Genomic DNA, 15,127 nt, shown 5'->3' with positions numbered 1-15,127 from the left:
TTCCGACCCATAGCGACCCTGTACAGGGTTTCCGAGGGTGTAAATCTTTACGGGAGTAGAAAGACTCATCTTTCTCCCGCGGAGCGGCTGGTAGTCTCGAACCGCTGACCTTAAGGTTCGCAGCCCGATTCGTAACCACTACACTACCAGAGCTCCTACCACTATGTATATATACACACACACACACACACACACACACATATGTTTCATTGGTTTTGCTTCTCTCAAAAACTCAGCCTAAGAAATGTGGTACTGAGACAGTGAGGTTCTAGAGAAACAAAATTGTAAGGATGATTTTTCTGAATTGGTTCTCAAGTCTGACTGATCTTAAAGGCATTGAGATAGGGTGGAGGCATGTCTCACCTCCACTTCATAGGAATAGGCCTTAGGTTGATTTTGAGCTTGGTCCTCTTTCTCTCTTGTGGAGTCAGAAGTCAGACATGGTCCCCATTTGGTTTAAGCAGTTGGCACTGTGAGCAGGATTAATTGTTATGGCTCCAGACCTATGAAAGTGTGAGGTTTTGTAAGAGAAAGAACAAAGGGGCATGGGATAGAATATTTCAGGGGAGGGGAGAGCAGTAGTTTCTGGAGTTGCCTAGAACCAATGGCATGCTTGTTAAAAATGATGGCTGATACTGGGCCTGGGTCTGCTGGAAACCACTCTGCCAGAGGCCTAAAGTCATATGTATATACATGGGGTTAGTCCAAGGGAGAAGAAAAGATTGAACTTCAGTGTTTTAAAAGGTTTATGTGTTTGACTGCCTTATGGATATTGGTTTCACCTACCTATTATAAAATAGACATATATGTGTGATAGGAATATTGGGAATTATGTTTACAGTGAGTTTGTAAGCCTGCCTTCAGCCTACATGTGATTGGATTTCCTAAAAGGGGAGTTAGAATTTGTCCAGAAAAAATAAAGCTTTTAGCTTTAAGCCTTTGTAGAGAATGGGGATTTAGGTGGAATCCTGAGCTCTACCCAAAACCTTTGGAGTTGGGACATTTGCATTTGAAAAGACATGTAGGGGTGGGGGATTGGGGAGTGGGGGTGTTTTTCATTTTTCCTGCTATCATTCTTTCAAGTAGTAGCTTCTGTTCCCCTAGATGCTCCAGGCTGGTCTGCTTGTCTTTTCAAGTGGGAATTTCCCACCTCAGAAAGTTCTGGATGGGGATCAGGATTTCACCTAAGGTCTTATACACTACAAAGGCTCCACAAGAAGCCTCTTTCACCAGTGATTAATGCCATTCTAGATGGATAGTAAGAATCCCTGGGTTGTAACATCGTTGGCTGTCAACCAAAAGGTTGGCAGTTTGAGACCATCCAGAGGCACTTTGGAGGAAAGTACTGGTGATCTACTTCTGAAAACCCAGTCATTGAAATCCCTATGGAGTAAATGTAACAAAATGCCTCATGTAATTGTTTTTCTGGATTTGAAGGCCCAGAACCTTAGTCTTGTGAAACAACTCAGTCAATTGGCATAATTTAGTTCATAATGTTTACGTTCTACATTCCAGTTTGGTGAATAATATCTGGGGTTTTAAAAGCTTGTAAGCATCCATCCAACATATAACTATTGGTCTTTACTCATCCAGAGCAAAAGATAAAGTAGGAAACCAAAGACTAAAGGAAAGGACTGGGTTATAGGAATAATTGTCTACCTGAACCATGGCCTCATCTACTTTGAGACCAGAAGAACTAGATGGTCCAAGACTACCACTATTTACCATTATGATCAGGGCCACAAAAGATTAATTCTAATAAAATATTAGAAAACTGTGGATCATAACCAAAAATTCTTAAAGAATATAGGCTGACTGAACTGGCTGAGATTAGAGGATTTCCCAAGACTATTGCTCCAAGATACTCTTCCAACCTTGAATGAAACTAGCCCCTGAGGTCATCTTTTAGCTAAATAACAGATTGACTATAAAAATAAAAAATATCATCCATGAGTACTGTACTCCTTTAAAAAACCACCTATATGAGACCAAATGGTCAACAATCACTTTAATACAAAGGTGAACAATCACTTTAATACAAAGGTGAAAAAGGAAAGGGGCAGAGAAACTGGAAATGGAACAACTCGATGTAAATAATGAGGATATTCGTGCATTGTGAAGAACGTAACCTGTCACTGAAGAACTTGCGTAGAAATTGTTGTATATAAATCTAAACTACTGTGTAAATCTTCACTGAAAGCACAATGAAATATTATTTAAATAAAACCTTATGGAGCACAGTTCTACTCTAACACACATGGGGCCACGATGGGTCTGAGTCATCTCTATATATGACAGCTGCTGGGTGAAGCAGACTGTACTCTCTCAGAGACAAGGGCCACTTCTGGTTTGTTCCTTATTGTATCCAATGTCTGAAATATAGCAGGCACTCAAAAAATATTTGTTAAATAAATGAGTAAATAAACTTAAACTGAATAAGGTATTTAAGGAATGCCATCTCTGACAAGATGACTACCTGCTTTGGACACTGCAAATGGACTTTGCTTGAGTTCTGGAACTTGTTTGTCCAGCTCCCTGGGCCTGTCAGGTCAGATGTGCAAACAGCAGAGGCCACACACAAAACGGGCTTTTGAGGCAAGAGGACACTTAGTTCAACACAAATAATATGACCTACCAACGGAGATTACTATAGAGCTGAAGCAAAAGAAATTCTCCTGCGGTAATGACCACCAATTGCCAGCTTCCTTTGAGCCATAGAGAAGAACTGTGCAGGTATGGAGCAAACCCACTCCCTTTACATTTGCATTCTGTTAGACAACATAGCCCAGAGCAGGCTTCATGGTATGCGGAGCATATCTCAAAACAATGAAAAAAATACAATCCAGAAAGGATTTTATTTTAATTGCTAGAAAAATGGACTGTCTGATGCAAGTTTGTGCATTTATAAGGTTGTAGAGTCATGTTTGTCTTAAAGAATAACCTTTTAGGCAATAATTTCAAGGGTTTCTGCATATATCAAGTGTGATCCCCAATCAAACGGTTCTTGAGTGAATGGTAGGGTCTATCACAACGAATGCCAATTCTATAGAGGGAGGAGGGGGTGGCTTGTTCTGTTAAGGTGACTTGTTCCAACTCCTAGTGATAAGGGACCATTGGAAGCCAAGACTGGTGTCACAGATCCTAGTCAACCCAAAAGGCCATGCCCACAGTGGTCTTTGTGGAGGTACCAGCAACTCCAGAGTAAAGCAGATGCATCCAAATCAACAAGAGCCATTTTATTGGAGTCATGGTATCGCATTGTAGGATAACCACTGGACTGCTAACTGCAAGGTTAGCAGTTCAAACCCACCAGCTGCTCCTCGGAAACCCTATATAGGGTTGCTATGAGTTGGAACTGACTTGACAGCACTTAATAATAACAACATTGTTACCACTGGGTCAGAATTGTCAAGAAGAAGAAATCATACTTTGGTCTCGCAGAGCATCCCTGAGGACAGTACTATGTGGGTGGGTAACCAGTGAGCACTCCCAGGACATCTTGGCCCAATACACACAAGGAGGCCATACGGACGGACACCACTCTGGGGAGACCAGAATCACTGTCATTCTTTATCTACAGGGTGGTGTCAGTAACCGTCAGCCACATGTCCCTTTGTTCCACAGGAAGCAAACTTTTGAGCTGCAGTTTTAAGACAGTAAAGACTATTAAGTGAATACCCATCCTCTGCCATTGAGTTGATTGCAACTCAAATGCTATATAGAGTTCCAAGGCTGTAAATCTTTAGGAGCAGAAAACCTCATCTTTCTCCCACAGAGTGGCTGGTGAATTTGAACTGCCTACCTTGTAGTTAACCGTCTAGTTCTTATCTTACAGGACTCCTTAAGAACTTAATAGCTCTCCTTATAACAAAAAAATTAATGCAAAAGTTTAGATAACTATTATTAACACTACAATTTTAGAAGCATTTTAACAAAAACTTAAAAAACATAAAATAAGCTTGCATGTCCTGTAACCAGGCTACATTGATTAACATGGATATACCACAGTAGTTCAAAACCACCAGCTTCTCCTTGGAAACCCGATACAGATTTCCAAGTTGGAACTGACTCAATGGCACACAACCACAATCACCACCACCACCATGGGCACATTCTTGTAGGACATACAATCCCATCCTGCCCTGGCACTGTTCCATATGTCTAATTCAAGTGCAATCTCTTTTCCTCAAGATCTCTGGCCTACCCAAGAGGAATGAATTTGCTTTCTTCCTCCTTATCCCATGCTTATGTACCTAGAATGTTCATTACCACTTTGATTTATAGTAGTACACAGGCATTTTTCTCTCCTACTGTGTTTGCATTTCCTGAGTTTTAGGAATATGTTATATTCACCTTCAGATTTTGCATAGTGCTATCATATAATGTGGACATTATACATTTATTGTATCCATAACATTTTTATTTTCCTTTCATTTTATAATGATTTTCTTTCTTTTTGTTTTTCAGTCCTGGTGTGGCACTGCAGAATAATGGGCTGGACCACAAGATCAATTTGAACCATAAAGTCAGCAATTCAAACTTACCAGCCACTCTTCGGAAACTCTATACAGGGTCACTACTGGCTGGAACTGACTCGATGGCAATTAACAACTACAGTAACAACAATTTGCAAAAGGTATAATGTCTTTTCATTAAATTGCCACTTTTCCTTGGTCAGGGCTTAGGATTCAGAAGAAGCAAATGGGACCAAGAGTTTGCCTGGTAAGACCCATGGGTCAGGAGCGTTGGGGCCTGAGGATTTGGTTGGCTTGCCAGGGTGGCTAAGGCTGAGGTTTCAGTTGGGTTTGCTGGCATGGGTGTGTGGTCAAGTGGAGGACTCCACTTCGCTGGTTGGCAGGGCAGAGCAGAGAAGGTGACCTACATGGTCAGAAGCAGTTGAGTTGGGGCAGAGGAAGCTGTTGAGTTGCTCACAGGGTCAGCTTGCCTAGTTAGAGGCTGAGTACATACAGGAAGTTTGAGCAAGTGAGAAGACAGGTTGAGGAAAATGGGAACTAGGATTTTCACTGTTGGACAAGGGAGTTACAAATGTGGAAATGGAAAAACCAAGCATAAAATCTGTGGTATAGGTCTACAATTGGGGGTGTTCTGACTCATAGCGGCCCTGTATAGGGTTTTCAAGGAGCAGCTGATGGGTTTGAACCACCAATCTGTGGTTAGCAGTCCGCTGCTTATCCTACAGGTGGTATACCAGGTCTCCACAACTGGGGGTATTGGTGTGAAATTAAAATTTTAGATAGGTAGTTAGATAGAAGCATTGAAATAGATACAAATATATTTGTATACACACCAGTATACAAACATATTTTCCATTTCTGAAATCAATAACTAATAGAAACATGTACACCAATGTTAATTGCAGTAGTATTCAAATAGCCTAAAGGTAAAAACAACCTACAAAATGTGGTACATTGATATCATGGAATGCTATTCAGACATAATTAAGAAAGAATTCCTGATACATGCTACAACATGGATGAACCCTGAAAATATTATACTGAGTAAAATAAGTCAATCATCTGAAAGGACACATAATGTATGATCCCACTTACATGAAATATCTTGAATGAGCAAATGCATACAGGAAAAAGTTTATTAATGGTTACTAGTGACAGGGTCTCTATGGGTCGGAACCGACTCAACAGCACTTAACAATAACAACAACAAGTGACAGCTGTGGGATAAAGCACTGGACTACAAGGTCAGTTTAAACCATAAGTTCAGTGGTTCAAATTCACCAGCTGCTCCTTGGAAACCGTTTACAGGGTCGCTATGAGTTAGAACTGACTTGACGGTACTTAACAACAACAATAAAGTGACAGGTAGGAAGTGAGAAGGGGGAGTCATTCTTAAAAGGGAATAATAACTTTCTTTTAAGGTAATGGAAACTTGAAATGGATAGTGGTGATAATTCTACAACATGATGAAAGTAACCAATGTCACTGAGTTGTATGTGTAAAAAATGTGGAAATGACAAATGTTTTGTTTTATATACCCAGACACACCAACACAAACGAAGGTGAGTGAAAACGATCTGCACTCCAGTTATATTAAAACACCTATCCAAGTCCATGGCTGATGACAACATTGAGTATGCACTTGAGATGATTCTGAAGAATACACAAGTGACAGTGGATAATGTGGCAAATTATTTATAAATCAGCCATGGCTCTGCCTATGAAATAATCCACTACAGACTTGGGTATTGAAAAGTTTGTGCAAAATGGGTACTGAAACAACTCACAAACGAGCATAAACAGAAGCATTTGTACATCTGCAAACAAAATTTGAACTGATACTCAAAGGAAGGTAAAAGTTTCTTTAAAAAATTCATTACTGGTGACAAGATATGGATTCGTTACTACAGGTTTGAGAGTAAATGGCAGAGTATGGAAAGGAACTACCCTCAATCGCCGACCAAGAAAAAGTTAAAAACATCAACCATCAGCTGGAAAACTGATGCTTACAATTTTCTAGGATTCCCAAGGGCCAGTATTAGAACACCATCAGGAAAAAGGTTCAACAATCAACAGTGCTCCTTACAGTGAGATGCTAACTGAAGAGCGGAAGCCTAAACTTTGGATTAAATGCAAAGGACTGCTATCTTAGGGTGTTGTGATCTTGCATGACAATGTACATCTGCACATCTCTGCCCACACTGTTAACACTCTGCAAAACTTTGTTTTGAGGTGTTAAAGCATCCTCCCTATAGTTCTGATCTTCCTCCATTATACTTTCACCTGTTTGGTGCCCTGAAAGCAGCCCTTCAGGGATGAAGATTCACTTCTGATGAAGAAGTGACAACACTGGTGCATTCGTAGCTAGCTTGCAGCTCAGCCTAAACCATTTTTTTAAAGTTTTTATTGTGAATTGAGCGATAGTTTACATGGGAGAACATCAGCTTTACATTCATCCTATTGTATTTCATTTCATTGCAATGCATAATTCAACAGCATTTGCTTCCATTCCCTCTGTTTTTTTTTTTTTTTGGTATGAACACCGAAGCGCTCAGGAATATACAACCATTTAAACAGCCAAAGGGCACACCCTGCAAGCCCAACCCCCCCCCCCCCCCCGGGCTGTCAGCACACAGCCCCTCTCCCTCCCTGAGTCCAGGGTCCCCAGCCGCTCCATCTCTCCTAAACCATTTTTAATAAGAGAATGCAAAATCTTGTTGACAGATAGACAAATTGTATTGAAAAGCAAGGAGATTATTTGAAAAATTATGTTTTTGTCTTTTTTAAAAGCTGATTAAATAATATGCATATTGCTCTTGTAAGTGCTGTCAAGTTGGTTCTGACTCATAGTGACCTTGTATAGGGTTTCTAAGGAGCAGCTAGTGGATTTGAACTGTGACCTTGTGGTTTGAAGTCCAGTGCTGATCCTAACTATATAACGACTATTGTGGTGTCCTGGTGTGGTGCTGTGGGTTAATGCACTGGACTGCAAGGTTGGTTTGAACTACAAGGCCCGTGGTTCAAGCTTACCAGTCACTCCTGGGAAACCCTATACAGGGTCGCTATGAATCAGAATTGATTTGACCACATTTAACAACAACACTATGGGATTGGACTTCTGGTGTGGCACTGTAGGATAAGCCCAGGACTATAAGGTCAGTTTGAACCAGAAAGTTAGCAGTTCAAATTCACAGTTGCTCCTTGGAAATCATAGAATGGGTCACTATGAGTGGGAACTGCCTTGAGGACACTTAACAACAACAACATTGTGGGTTGGCACAGGACTGGGTGGTGTTTCATAGTGTTATGCATAAGGTTGTTATGAATTGGTACTGATTCGAAGGCACCTAACAACAACAATATAATACATATACACACACATAAATATATGCCATACAAAAAGCAAATCAGTGAGATATTAGAGACTAAAATAACAAATTTAACAATAATAAAATACCTTCAGTGTGCACAAATAATGTCTTTTGGAACAGCAGCCCCACTCACTCACTGACATGCACATCGTGACACCGAGTTGAGTAGCTGTGACAGAGACCACGCAGCCTACAGAGCTTGGAATGCTCACTCTCTGGCCCTTTGTCGATACCATCTGCCATCAGTGCTCCAGATGAAGGATGTATTAATATAGAAAATGTGTGAGGGCCTAGGTTTAGTGATGTTTACTCAGCAGCCGCTTGATTGGAAATTAAGAAGCATATTCTTTCAGTCATTCTATATCTGTTTTACTGCCCATGGATGATCAGAGGAATGCAAAGAAATTCATTACAATGTATAAACAACAGAAATCAATCCTGGATTACTGAAGAAAATAGCTCTGAAGCTGGCAGCTGAACTGCTGTTCTATACAAAGTATGCATTCTCTTCAAAGATTTATATTAAGAGTCATGGGATGAAATGAAGTAAATCTGAGGTTTACTTTAACATTCTTCAGCAGCAGAGAGGTAAGTAGGGGTGGAAGGGTTGTGTTAGTACAAACTCTTGATAACTAGGTATAATCTGGCTAAAAGAAAGACTTGGGTGTTTCCCTTGTCTGCATCCCAGAGATAGGTTTGGGTATCTGGCTTGCACGTCCAGGCCATCTATCCAGGCTCCAGCTTTCTGCCTCTCACTAAGACCCACTCTGAGCATTCCCTTCAAATAGCATGATTATGTGATGCTTGCTGTTTACAGAACTGCGCCAGTTACCCCAATACCTGTCTTAGGAACACACATCCAGAATGCTTCTGTGAGCTACTGATTCTTTCCTGCATCACCACAGATACTATCCATTAGGAAATGAGATTAAAACAATAAAAGGGTTTAAAAACTAGGGTACTGTATAACTCTTAGGATGCTTCTCAATGAATTAAGCAGATGTTTCTGGTAGAATGTAGGTCATGTGTCCAGCTTTCCAAAAATATCTTTTTTTCCTCACCTACTCTTAGTTGAAGTGTCCTGGTGTGGCGCTGTGGGCTAATGTGTCAGACTGCAAAGTTGTTTGATCTGCAAGGTCGGTGGTTTAAGCTTACCAGCTGCTCCTTGGAAACCCTATACAGGGTAGCTGTGGTCAGAATCCACATGGCGGCACTTACAACAACAACTCTTAGTGGATCTATTGAGTAGTAAGGAGGCAAATGTGAAGCTTAACTTCGTTGCAGAATCTAAGAAGTGTTCAGGGCCTACCTGGGGACTGTGGGGCCCCCTATGAGGTGCAGAGCTCTCAGAGTTCTGAGAAGTGACTGAACTCATCCTGATATTTCCACATCCTCCCCACAAACGAGATGTCAACTTCTCCTTTCTCTCTCTGACTTGTCTATGTATCAGAAGGGAACTCCGTTTACTGGAGCAAATATCTTAGGGTTGTTGAAACACTAGGCTATTTTTCATTCGCATTACCTAGTTCAGAGCAGGCAGTTAACAGGGTACTGGTGTGGCTCTGCGGGTTAATGAGCCAGACTGCAAAGCCATTTGAACTGCAAGGTTGGCAGTTCAAGCTCACCAGCTGCTCCTCGAAAGCCCTGTACAGGGTCGCTATGGGTGGGAACCGACTCGACGGTACTTAACAACAACAACAACAACCACCATGCCTGCACAAGCAAAGGATATATTATCAATTCAGTCACAGGGTGGTGATTATGTGCCTTGGAGTCGGTTCTGATTGATAGTAACCCTGATGGGGTTTCCGAAGCTGTTAATCTTTACAGGAGCAGAAAGTCTCATCTTTCTCCCGCATTCAGCAATGAGCAGGCTATTTTGGTACTCCCTTAGTTTCTAAGAGATTATCCTTTGATAAAACTATGACATTTAACACATTACAACATTTTATAAGGGAGAGTGATTAATTGATTACCTGTGGTCTTCAGTAGCTCACTCTGGCATCGAAGTTTCAGTACATGCCAAGATCATGCTGAGGCCACCAGCCTGGAGGGATGGGGAAGATGGATCACGTCACACAGCACATGCAGACACAACAAAGGTACTTGAGGAGCTTGTTGAACATAAAGACATTACCTGCAGGATTTCCTCTAAGCATCTGGAGACTGGAGGTTGGTTGTTGTTGTTAAGTGCCATCGAGTCAGTTCCGACCCTGCATAGGGTTTCCGAGGAGCAACTGGTGAGCATGAACTGCCAACATCTGGAGACTGGAGGCTGGTAGGGCTTAGAAACTGGGTCTTCTTCAATTACATCAATTTGCTCCAGATTTGAATGAGCAATGAGAACTTAACAAAAGCTAGGAGGAGGCAGTTCAGTTTGTACCTATTTAAAATGAAGGCAAAGGTGGGCTGTGAATACATATTTTAAAGACTCAAATACACTATTAAAATCTACTCTTTAATTTGCACATTTTTAATCGGTATATATTGCTGTTGTTGTTTAATGCTTTTGAGTTGGTTCTGATTCATCGTAACCCTATATAGGGTTTACCAAGAAGCAGCTGGTGGGTTTGAATTGCCGACCTTATGGTTAGTAGTCCACTGCTTATCCTACAGCATCACACCAAGATTCCATACAAAATAGATGCATTGTATTTCTGTGGAAGGCTATATCAGTAACAGATGACACTCTACCTGGTTAAAACCTCATGGCTGGGACCAAGTGCAGGAACGTTTGGAAATGTTTATCAATTCAAAATTCAATTTTATAAATCTACTCTTCAGAGTGTATTAAGGAAACCATCCAGAAACTGCTTCCTCTTAAACAATCCAGATATGGTCACTGGCAGTGAAACTGCACTTGTTGAGAAGTCAGCCAGTGAACGGACAAAGCCGCCCCCAGGCTTCACTTTGGGAGCAAGCTCTAGCACAGAGCATGCTGGGTAAGGAGTAGGACAGAGACGGGAGGACACATTTTAATCAGTCCATTTTGCTGCTTGCAGGCAACTACCACAAACAATTTGACGAAGCAGGGAAATGGTATATGTGGCCAACCTGCACTTGTAAGACTACATATTGATTTTATTTAATTATCTTATGCAAGTTTCTACTGTATAAAGTCACTGAATATTGGCGCTCTAAGTAATTAGATGATGGCATAAAAAATGCTGTGTCTTATTTTAGCAGGATCCTAAGACCCCATTTGTAGTGACTGTGTGTGGTGACTGTGGGTTTAGTGTGTCATCATAAGTTAACCTCAAGAAAAATTCTGGTGAAGCCGAGCAGGTGCAGAGGAAGAGCGTGGGCTTTGGAATGAGACAAGCCTGGCTGGGTCCAAGCCCAGCTCTACAATACAGGCATGGATTGCCACAGACAAAGCAATGAACTAGAACTCGAGCTCCTCGAGGCTACAACAGGACACACATTGACTATGTGGGCGGCAGTGAGGGAGAGGAGGGTAGGACCAAATACTAGCTTACCTCTTATCAGGGCTGACTTTGGCCAGGTGTTTTCAGAGGCATCCCTGAAGACCATGTGGTATGGATTAAAGTAAAAAGACCCAAAGGAAAACATTTTTTTCTGTTGTAGAATAGAAAAGATGGTGGTAAAATTGTGTGTCATCTAAGTCTTGCATTGACTCCCTTTATCACTGATAAACTGAATCAGCCTATGCTGAGGAGGCCCACAGACATCAGCCCTCAGGCTGAGGAACTGAACACTAGGGACACTAGGAAAGGAACAGAAATTCTGGTTGGGAGGACAGAGGACACTGACAGACCCAGCCCATGGACAGATAGCACAAGATGTGTGGGCTGCTCACGAAACCATGACACAGCTGCATGATACAATGTTATACAACTACTGAAATGGGTCTTTGGAAGATATTTAAGGACGCAGAAAGATATTTATGATACCTTGCTGTGTGAAAATCAAGACCAAAAATACAATATCTCTAAATATCAAGAGTACTGGTGTGGTGCTGTGGGATAATGCACTGGACCGCAAAATGGTTTGAATTGCACGTTATGCAGTTCAAATTCACTAGCCACTTCTCGGAAGCCCTATACAGGGTCATTATGAGTTGCAACCAATTCCAAGGCACTTAACAGCAACAACATGTATATATCTATACACACACACACACACACACACACACACACACATCTATATAAAGCCAAAGAAGACTTTGAAAGATAAAAGAATATTGTTAGTGGTTACCTCAGTGGCAATTGAAAGTGAAACTTACCTTCTTCCTTGGTTTATTTGTATTTCCTATATGTTTCAAGATAGATACACTGAACTTACAAGGAAATTATATAATAAAAAATACTTCCTGAATAACTAAACCATAACAACAATTCTCAGAATGGCTCAGGAGTTGGCAAACTTTCCTTCTGGTGTGATAGGGTTGCTGTGAGTCAGAGCTGACTCAGTGGCACCTAACAACAACAACAACATCTAAAGCAATGGTGCAAGAGAAGTACAAAGTAGGAGGACTTACACTTTATGAGTTTAAAAAATATTTTTATCATGCAGCTACAATAATCTAACAAGTCTGATACTGGTTGAACAATAGACATATGTTGTTGCTGTTGTTAGGTGCTATTGAGTTGGTTTGGACTTATAGTGACCCTATGCACAACAGAATAAAACACTGCCTGGTCTTGCACCATGGTATTTTCAGTAGCCTAATAAATACATGAAAGGAGCTCTGGTAGCGTAGTGGTTATGAATCAGGCTGCAAACCCTAAGGTCAGCAGTTTGAAACTACCAGCTGTTTCACGGGAGATAGATGAGGCTTTCTGCTCCCGTAAAGATTTACAGCATTGGAAATCCTATACAGGGTCGCTATGAGACAGAACTGACTTCATGGCACATAACAACAACAATAAATACATGAAAGTTGGACAATGTATAAGGAAGACCATAGAAGAATTGATGCGTTCAATTGGGACAATTGGATTTCTACATGCAGAAAAAGAAACTGTAATTTATAGCTCACACCATACATTAAACACAAACTTAAAGTGGATTAAGAATCTAAAGGCGAAAACTAAAATTTAAAAAGTCCCTAGAAGAAAATGCAAGGGCAATGCTTTTAGGCCTAGCTTTTTAACAGCAGATTATCTAATATTATAAAAAAATCACAAACTGCAAAAAATAAATAAATGGGATCTTTAAAAAATTAAAATCATTCATTCTTTAAAAGACTGCCCCAAAAATGAAAAGATAAACTACCTCTTGGGAGAACACCTTCAAAAACCATATATTTCATAAGTATCTAATAACTAAAAAATGTATAAAACTTTGACAACAAAAGGCAAAAGCCCCATCATATCAGGGGTATAGGATTTAAATACCTATTTCACCAAAGAGGACATCAATGCTCACCAAACATATGAAAAGATGCTCAACATCATTTGTCATCAGAGATGCAAATCAAAACCACAATGAAAATACATTTCACTTCCACTAAGATGATGCAGATAAACACACACACACACACACACACACACACACACACACACACACACAAGCAAAAACATAGGATAAATGTTGGCAAGGATATGAGGACTTTGGAACACTTATCCATTGCTGGTGGGAATGTAAAATGCCTTTGTGGAAAACAATGTGGTGTTACTTCAAAAAAACAGCAATTCCACTCCAAAAGATTTGAAATTAGAGACTCAGTCAGAGACTTGTGAGTCAGTCAGTGTTCACTACAGCAGTATTCACAATAGTCAAAAGGTGAAAATTACTTAAATGCCCATCAATGAATAAATCAATGAATGAATGAATTAACAAAATGCAGTATATACATACAATGGAATACTGTTCAGTCAAGAGAAATGTAGTATGGATGGAGTGTGAAGATTTGTTAAGTGAAATAAATTAATCACAAAAAGACAACTACTGAGTGACATTACTTACATAAAAAGTAAGAACAAGCAAATGCATAGAGACCAATGTTTATTAGTGATTGCCACACTTAGAAAGAGGGGAAAAGGAAAGGCTATTGCTTATGAGAGTCCTTCCGTTGGCAGTGATGGAAAACTCACAGTAATTAAGGGTAGGGTTGCACAGCCAATTGATGTAATTGCCATCAATAACTTGTATACTTGCAAAAAGTTGAACTGGGTAAAGTTGTGTGATAGATATGCTTACAACAATGGCCCCTAAACCATAAAATAATAACAATAACAATAATACTTAGAGTAGCTGGGCTGATGCTGCTTATGTATAACCAAACACATCATGGGATTTGGTTCCTTGGTTTAGAAGTTTGTTGTTGTTGTTTTTATGTGCCATCAAGTTGGTTCTGACTCATAGCCACCCTGTATAGAGTTTCTGAGGAGCAGCTGGTGTGTTTAAACCGCTGTGGTTCAAACTAACCTGTGGCCCAGTGCATTTATCCTGTAGTGCTACACCAGGATTCCTTAAGGTCATTGTTTTATGGGACATTCCAGTTAAATGGCCCAATAATGTGCTCAGTGCTTTTGTTTTACCTCCTAGTTTGTTGTGTCTTACTTAGTCCCTAGGTTAAAACATCATTTAAGGTATAATACTTGGTCTCTGTATGTCTGGAGCAAGAGAGGAAGAAGGAGTGTCAGGAATCGGAGAAGGAAATGGAATGCATGAATAGTTTTGCCTTCTTTGCCAAGAGACCAGAAGAACTGTGTGGTGCCCAACAGTTAACATTACTGAATGTTTTGATCAAAGATTCTATAAAAGAATTGTGATCAAAAGTGAGAAAAGGCAAACTAAAATGTCAAATTCTCATAGATTTGAATCATTCTGGGGCCATGGAGGCTGGATGATCCCCTGAAAAGATTGCCTTGAGATAATCTTTAATTCTTAAACCCATAACATCCTTGAAGTCTTCTTAAAATCAAACAATAGTTTAACTTAACTAGTAAAGTTCACCAGTTCAAATCTACTAGCTGCTCTGTGGGAGAACAATGAAGCTTTCTGTTCCTGTAAAGATTTACAGTCTCAGAAACCCTATACAGGTCGCTAGGAGTTGGAACTGATTTGACAGCACTTGACAATGACTGCTACTGACCATTCAGACCAGGACACAACAGATGGATCATTATGGAAAGGGGAAAAATGTGGAACAGAACTCAAATTCTCAAAAAATCCATACTTATAGACTGACTAGACTGGATGACATCAGAAGATTTGCTAAGATTATTGCCAGTCTACATTGTAAACCTTAAACCAAAATTATCCTTAGAGGTCACCTTTAAGCTAAATAACAGATTGTCTCCTAAAATAAAA

The 15,127-nt window shown here is 40.3% G+C and overlaps 1 pseudogene; it reads right to left on the bottom strand.

Annotated features, from left to right (window-relative positions):
- Window positions 1–15,127, bottom strand: part of LOC102842964 — a 41,450-nt pseudogene that overhangs the window by 22,794 nt on the left and 3,529 nt on the right.

Source organism: Chrysochloris asiatica, unplaced genomic scaffold, assembly GCF_000296735.1.
Source record: "Chrysochloris asiatica unplaced genomic scaffold, ChrAsi1.0 scaffold00036, whole genome shotgun sequence".
In the NCBI taxonomy this organism is placed as follows: Eukaryota; Metazoa; Chordata; class Mammalia; order Afrosoricida; family Chrysochloridae; genus Chrysochloris; species Chrysochloris asiatica.
Note: the sequence above shows the minus strand (reverse complement) of the source record. Positions and strands in the feature narration are given on the sequence as shown.